This window comes from Aythya ferina, assembly GCF_964211825.1.
Source record: "Aythya ferina genome assembly, chromosome: 2".
In the NCBI taxonomy this organism is placed as follows: domain Eukaryota; kingdom Metazoa; phylum Chordata; class Aves; order Anseriformes; family Anatidae; genus Aythya; species Aythya ferina.
Genome location: NC_140297.1, coordinates 89568968 through 89576571, shown reverse-complemented (window position 1 = coordinate 89576571; position 7604 = coordinate 89568968). Strand labels below are relative to the sequence as shown.

The 7604-nt window shown below is 38.3% G+C and overlaps 1 long non-coding RNA gene across 1 annotated transcript; it reads left to right on the top strand.

The window, feature by feature from the left end:
- The first annotated feature begins 3363 nt into the window (after window positions 1-3363).
- On the top strand, window positions 3364-5287 carry LOC311432730. Its single transcript, XR_014690274.1, has 2 exons — window positions 3364-4352; window positions 4447-5287. It is a non-coding gene; the product is annotated as an uncharacterized lncRNA (long non-coding RNA).
- Window positions 5288-7604: the final 2317 nt, after the last annotated feature.

Sequence of the window (7604 nt, the reverse complement as noted above, 5' to 3'; positions counted from 1 at the left end):
GTGAGTTGAGATAAAGACAGTTTAATAAGACAAAATAATAATAATAATAATAATAATAATAATAATAATAATAATAATAATACAATGATGATAATAGTACCACTACTAATAATGTGTACAAACAAGTGATGCACAATGCAATTGCTCACCACCCGCTGACCGATGCCCAGCCTAACCCTGAGCAGTCCGGCCCCCTCCCCCTGGCTAGCCACCCCTATGTATTGTTTAGCCTGACATCAGATGGTATTAGCCTGACATCAGATGGTATGGAATACCCCTTTGGCTAGTTTGGGTCACCTGTCCTGGGTCTGTCCCCTCCCAGCTCTTACTGCACCCCCAGCCTGCCTGTTGGCAGGACAGAGCAAGAAGCTGAGATGTCCTTGGCTTGGTATAAGCACTGCTCTGCAACAATTAAAACATCAGGGTGTTATCAGCACTCTTCTCATCCTAAGCCAAAACATAGCATTCTACCAGCTACTAGGAAGAAAATTAACTCTGTTCTAACTGAAACCAGGACAAGGTGTAACCGAAAAGGCTTATTTTTGTGAACCTTTGAAGTACAAGTTAGGGAAACAATGGGGCATACACAGATTTTTATATATGCCTAACTCCTCATGGGCACTCTTAGGTAGAGATTTATTAGAGCAAGTAGGAGCAGAAATTGTCTTTGAAAAAGGGAAAATGGAATTAAGTATAGGAGAAGAACAACTAACAAATGTGTTAAGCTTGGCACTAATACAAACTGACCCTAAAAGTGAAATACCTTTAGAGATCACAGATCAAGTATGTCCAGGAGTTTGGGCTACTGAAACCCCTGAAAGAGGTAAAACTGTGACCTTAATAATTATTAAATTAAAGCCAGGAGAGAAACCCATTAAGGTTAAGTAATATCCTTTGAGGATAGAAGATAGGAAAGGAATTAAAGAGATAATTAATAAATTTTTACAGTATGGATTATTGATTGAATGCGAATCAGAATACAATACACCCATATTGCCAATTAAAAAGGCAGATGAAAAAGCTATAGGCTAGTTCAGGATTTGAGGGCCATAAATAAAATCACTGAGGATATACATCCAGTAGTGGCAAACCCTTATACTTTGCTGACTAAATTAAAGAATAGTCAAGTCTGGTTTACCGTACTGGATTTAAAAGACGCCTTCTTCTGCCTAGGCTTAGCCACAGAAAGCCAAAACCTATTCGCCTTTGAATGGGAAAATCCCGATTCAGGCAGAAAGACGCAGCTTACGTAGACATTACTACCTCAAGGATTCAAGAATAGCCCCACTATTTTTGGAAACCAATTAGCAAGGAAACTCGAAACATGGATGCCTCCGGACACTGAAGGTGCTTTGTTACAATATGTACATGATTTCTTAATATCTACTGAGACTAAAGGGAGTTGTATTCAATGGACTATAAGTCGTCTTAATTTTCTGGGTTTAAATGGATATCAAGTCTCTTGACAGAAAGTCCAGCTGGCTCAACAAAGTGTGACCTATCTGGGATTTGAAATTTCGGAAGGACAACGAGAACTAGGAACTGAACATAAGGAAGTCATTTGCCAGACTCCAGAACCTCAAATGGTAAAGGAGCTACAAACCTTTTTAGGAATGACAGGTTGGTGTCGCCTTTGGATTTATAATTATGGACTATTGGTAAAGCCTCTATGTGAATTGATAAAGATTAACCAGTCAAAGTTAGTCTGGACTGGAGAAGCACAAAAAGTCTTTAAACAACTTAAACAAGAATTGATGATTTTGAAATATCAAGCAATATTGGTAGAACAGGACAACGTGGAAATTGTGATAACTAATATTGTGAATCTAGCCTCTTTTCTTAGTGATGCTCCAGCACAACCTGTGATTCACGATTGTTTAGAAACTATATAGACTGTGTATTCCAGCCGACCAGACCTTAAGGAGGAGCCCATGGAAGATGCGGAAGAAACTTGGTTCACGGATGGGAGCAGTTTTGTTATGCAAAGACAACATAAAGCTGGATATGCTATAACAACTACTCAGCAGGTAATCGAGTCTAAGCCTTTACCCCCTGGAACATCAGCTCAAAAGGCGGAGATAGTTGCTCTCACGAGAGCATTGGAACTGGCAGCGGGAAAAAGGGTAAATATTTGGACAGATTCTAAATATACATTCGGCGTGGTACATGCTCATGGAGCAATTTGGAAAGAACATGGATTGCTGACCGCTCAGTGAAAACACAAAGTATGCTGAAGAAATTTTAAAATTGTTAGAGACTGTAAAACAACCAGAAAAGGTAGCTATCATGCATTGTCAGGGACACCAAAAGGGGAACACCGATTTTGAAATTGGAAATCGATTGGCAGAGGCTAAGCAGGCAGCTGAAATAACTGAGGTGAAGGCATTGTCTTAGATACCAGACGGTAAAATCCAAACTATATCCAAATTATACAAAAGAAGACTTAAAATTAATTGAAGATTTGAAAGGTAAAATGAAACCAGATGGATGAGTATATTTAAAAGATAACCACATAGTAATACCCTCTAGTTTGACATGGCCCATAGTTCTTACAGAACACAATAAAACGCATTGGGGAGCTGGCACACTGCATAAGAGCCTGAGTCAGACATTAGTGGGACGATATGATAAAACAAGTAACTCAACAATGTAGCATTTGCTTACACAATAACCCCAATACCAAGAATAGAATAAAATTTGGAATAATCGGTAAAGGAAATTATTCGGGGCAACAGTGGCAAATTGATTTTTCAGAACTCCCTAGAAAAGGGGGATATCATTATTACTGGTTCTGACTGACACGTTTTCAGGAAGGCCTGAAGCCTTTCCCTGTCGAACAAACAAAGCAAGAGAAGTGGTTAAAGTCTTGTTAAATGAAATAATACCATGCTTTGGGATTCTAGTAGCAATGTCTTCTGATAGAGTTTCACATTTTTGTGCACAAGTGGTAGAACAGATAAGTAAGATTCTAAAGATAGATTGGCAACTGCATACTCCTTATAGACCACAGGCAAGTGGACAGGTAGAAAAAATGAACCATTTAATTAAACAATAAATAGCTAAAATTGGATAAGAAGCTAATTTGTCATGGCCTCAATCCCTCCCTTTAGCATTACTTGGAATTAGAGTTAAACCTAGAATAAAAGGGAATTTGAGTCCCTTCAAAATCTTATATGGAAGGCCATAGCAATTTCTATTTAGTGGAGAGGACCTAATGCAGTTAGGATCAGAATATTTATATGCTTATATAACTGAACTTCAGAAACAATTAAATAAAGTACATAAATTTGTTTTAGGGACCAGGGCTAGAGGGTTGGATCAACCAATCCACCCCTTTAAGCTCGGGGATTATATATATATAAAGACTTTTTCAGGACAACCCCTACAGGAAAAATGGAAGGAAAGTGGACAGAACCATACCAAGTATTACTGACAACACACACCGCCATTAAGATTAAGAAGCAAGCAGCTTGGATCCACAATTCAAGGGTGAAGAAGGTCCCGGCGAGGATATAGACCACCACTCCAATTGGACCAACAAAATTACGGTTTTCCAGATCCTAATGATTGCAGGGGTGCGGTTCTCGGATTTGGGGTGGGCAACTTGGGATGAGAACTTACACCTGACCTTAATACAAACAATTTCTCAAGTAACTAATAAGACGAACTGTTGGGTATGCACCCATCTGCCACAGCATGGGAATAAGGGTGTATCGTTAATCGGGATTCCCTTGCCTGCAAACTTATCTTGGACTAATTTGTGGGAAAACACATCTTGGGGTCGAAAATATTAAGAAGTTTTGGAACTAGAAGTGAATAGCTTTGTGCTGTTGGAATCTTACTATGTATGTGTACAAAGGTGTAACCCACCTAGGGGTATGGGGAAATAGGATTGTATAAATACGGATACTACTTATGTGGGAAATCAGACATCTTGTAATCGAACAATTGATATTAGTACGACTAGCGGCTGGGCAAATTCAACCAGCTGGATGGTTCCAGAAGGAAAAGGGTGGTATTGGCTATGCAATGATACAGCCTGTAAGGTCTTGCCTGAGAATTGGAAGGGAACTTGCACTCTTGGAGCGGTAGTCCCCAATATGACAGTACATGATGTAGTGCCTCGAGGTTACTTGAGAAATCATATCCGGAGAATCAGATGAAAAATTAACAATACAATGGTAGAGAGACACACCCCTTTTCATAGTTTTGTGTGATGGTTTATCACATGGTTAGGAGTGAGTGAATTGGAAAAGGCAATAGTTAATATTTCTGCAATTATAGAGAAGTTAGAAAACAAAATTCTGGATGCTATAAAGGCTCAACAAGAAGAGATATCTAGTTTATCACAGGTAGTATTACAAAAGCGGATGACCCTAGACTTGTTACTGGCCACTCAAGGGGGAGTCTGTACAGTAATAAACACAAGTTGTTGTATGTATGTAGATCAGAGTGGAAGGATCTCTACCGACCTGGAAGAAATATGGAAGCAGACAAGGGTCCTACATGGTATCAGTAAAGATGATCTTTCGTGGAGTTTTAGTGAAATATGGAATAAGTTAACCTCCTGGTTGCCCAATTTTCAATGGTTGAAACAAGTGTTCATTGCTCTAATCGCATTAGTAGTATTAGGAATATTTGTGTGCATGTTGTTTAGATGCCTGCTTTGTTGTGTTACTGTAAATAATGAAAGTATCTGATGCAAAAGAATTTGCATGGGAAAAGAAAAGGGGGGATTGATTAAGGAGGTATTGGGGAGGCATTGGGGAGGCAAGGACAATCCCCAGACATGGACTGTATATCTCGAAACAAGACACTGGAACTCATGATAAGGAAGCGGCAGATGGACAGAGAAACAAACGTAAGGACTATAAATCTCAAAACTGGACATTGGAATTCATTATAAAGATACAACAAACGGAAGAATTAGCAACAACCAGCTCTTGCAATTAAGAAACCTGCCAATTCAGCAGATTCCTGACCAAAGGTGAAAAGTACACTGTGAGGAAGACTCGGGGTCTTCCTCCCAAAGACCCCTGCCCACGTCCCAAAGACCCCTGCCCACAATTCTTGGAAGGCTCTACGCAGGCGCAAGGTGCCAAAAGGCTAATTAGCATGAGAAGCGAGGGAAGGCGGGGATAGGTAATGCATATGTATAGGTGCTTGTAGAATATTGATAGATTGATTGTATAAATTCAAGACTGCTTTCCGCTTTAGGTATGCACGATAGGTGGAGAGATCCCCCGTGCATCCAGCGCTGCAATAAAGAATATACCACTTAAAGGAATTTCGGCTTCGATTTTTGAATCAGTTGGCCACCCTTTTATGACACCTTTATTTAAACATATATTTAATTTAAACTTCTCTCAGATGTTTTTATTTGTGACTAATATTTGCTTTGAAAACATGATGAAAGTTGTTTCGCTTAGAACCCAAGAAAATGGATTAGGTTTAAAATACAACTTATTTGCTCTTTTTTTTTCTCCTCTCTAAATCTAAAATTTAATGTTTGAGTATTTCAGTGCCAGTCTGTTGCAAGACTTTTTTATAATTAATATTTATATCTCAAGAAAACAAGAAGAATGGAAAGCACTGAGAAAGCTGTGTAGGAAGTTTCCACTGACATGTGATATATGAAACAGGTAAAAGCAAAAATAATAATAAGAAGATAAAGGGATCTAGCATTTATAGATTGGATAGAGAACAAGGTATGGTGAAAATAAGCATAAAAGAAGCTAAGGTTAAGAAATTTGAAATATTGTGACAAGTGTATTCTCTGTTCCTGGAAATGTTTTTCATAAGACTGGATAGAAGTTAGAAGTTAGGAGTTTTGCCTCAGTTTGACCACAAGCAATTCATTGTCTGCCAATATCAGAGTTAGGAGCACTGTGGCCTGCATTTTATATGAATTCACAGAAAAGCATAATGATGTCTTCTGACCTTAAACCGTGTGACTCTGCAATAAAAAAAAAAAAAGGGCTATCCTGTTTGGAAGAAATTTTATTTCCATAATGACTATATGCTCTGTTGTACATTATTCATAAAGGCATTTTGTTGTTTTCAATAAGTAAAAAAAAATGAATTAAAAAAAAAAAAGTAGGAGATACTGAAAATGATGACTCCTACTTTTATCAGTTAAATGCAGTAGCTCACCAATTATAGTCTCTACAGGACTGATCATTATAGATGCGTTCAGAATTTGTTTCTTCCTAAGCACGTCTGTATAGTTCATGCATCTATCAACTTCAGGTAACAAATTTATAATTCCATTTGTTTCTTGGTTTGTCTGAGTGTTGACTTCTGTGATTTTCCATACTCCTCTCTCCCTCTCCCTGCCCATCCCCCCCCCCCCCTTTTTTTTTTTTTTTTAAGATGTGGCAACTCTGGAATAACAAGTGTCAGAACAGGCAATATGGGGAAGTAGGAAGAGAAAAGGCATTTTTCCATGCTCAAGGTAGTAGGCTGTTGGAGTCGGGTATCCTCTGTCCATCTTGTCAAAGCTGAGATGTAGAGGATGAGGTTTACACTGCCATCCAGGGACAAAGCACAGAAGCTTCGGTAATAAGCTGATGCTGAAATGGTAGTTGTTTGTGCAGTTTGATTGTTGTGTTTTATACTTAGTGACTGGTTTAATACAGAAGTTAGTTACCTTCACCAAACCGTGTATGTGTTTGGGTCCTGAGAGGAAACAGGTTTTAATCTGCATCATCATAGCATCCATAGCCAGTGCTATCAAGTGACAAGATCTAAGCAACTTTTTTTTTTTTTTTTTTTTTTTTTTTTTTATGTTCTTGGAGTGTAGAGAGCCTTGGTGCTTTACTGGAGTTTTCATTTGATGCTGGGTACCATACAACTGCAAGTTTTTTTGGAGTCTAATTTGAGCATCCTAAATTCCCCGGTTTCCTCTCTTTAGAAAAGAAACAGAGATAAATGTTGGGAAAAGGGCAGAAGAGATGATCTTTCTTGTTATTACCTTGAACTCTTAGTGTATTACTGATGCTTTTTAACAACACAGAAGTTTCATATGTGTACCAAGATCCATGTGGATACAGTGTTGATCACAGTATTATAACATTAATACCTGTAGCATACTCAGTCAGGCTGAGTGCCTATGATATCTCTCTGCAGTTTTTCTTCATTTTTGTGGTAACAGGTATATTGCTTTCTGGAGAAAAGTTAGAGCAAAACTGTACCAAAAACCCCTGCAAACAAAAAGTTAATTTTCCTTGTTATACAACTGTGGACCACACTTTCTTTTTACTCTAATTCCAATAATAACAATTCACTCTGGTGCTGGATAGCAAGGAAGGGGATGTTATAGCACAACTGTCTTCTCAGCCTCCCTATTTTGAACTGTGCTCTTGCACAGTGATGATAGAAACCCATACAAAAATGAAGCACCCTCTGTATTAGTTTATTAAACTAAAATGGAATGTTGATGATAAGCTGGTGGGTGCAGAATCTCATGCATCTATATCCTACCTAACCTAGCTATGCATATTTAAACTATGAAACCACCTTACCTCTCGTTAACCTCTTAACCTTGCAGTTATCTCAAGACAGTGACTTCTACATGTTAATTAATACATATATATACACTAATA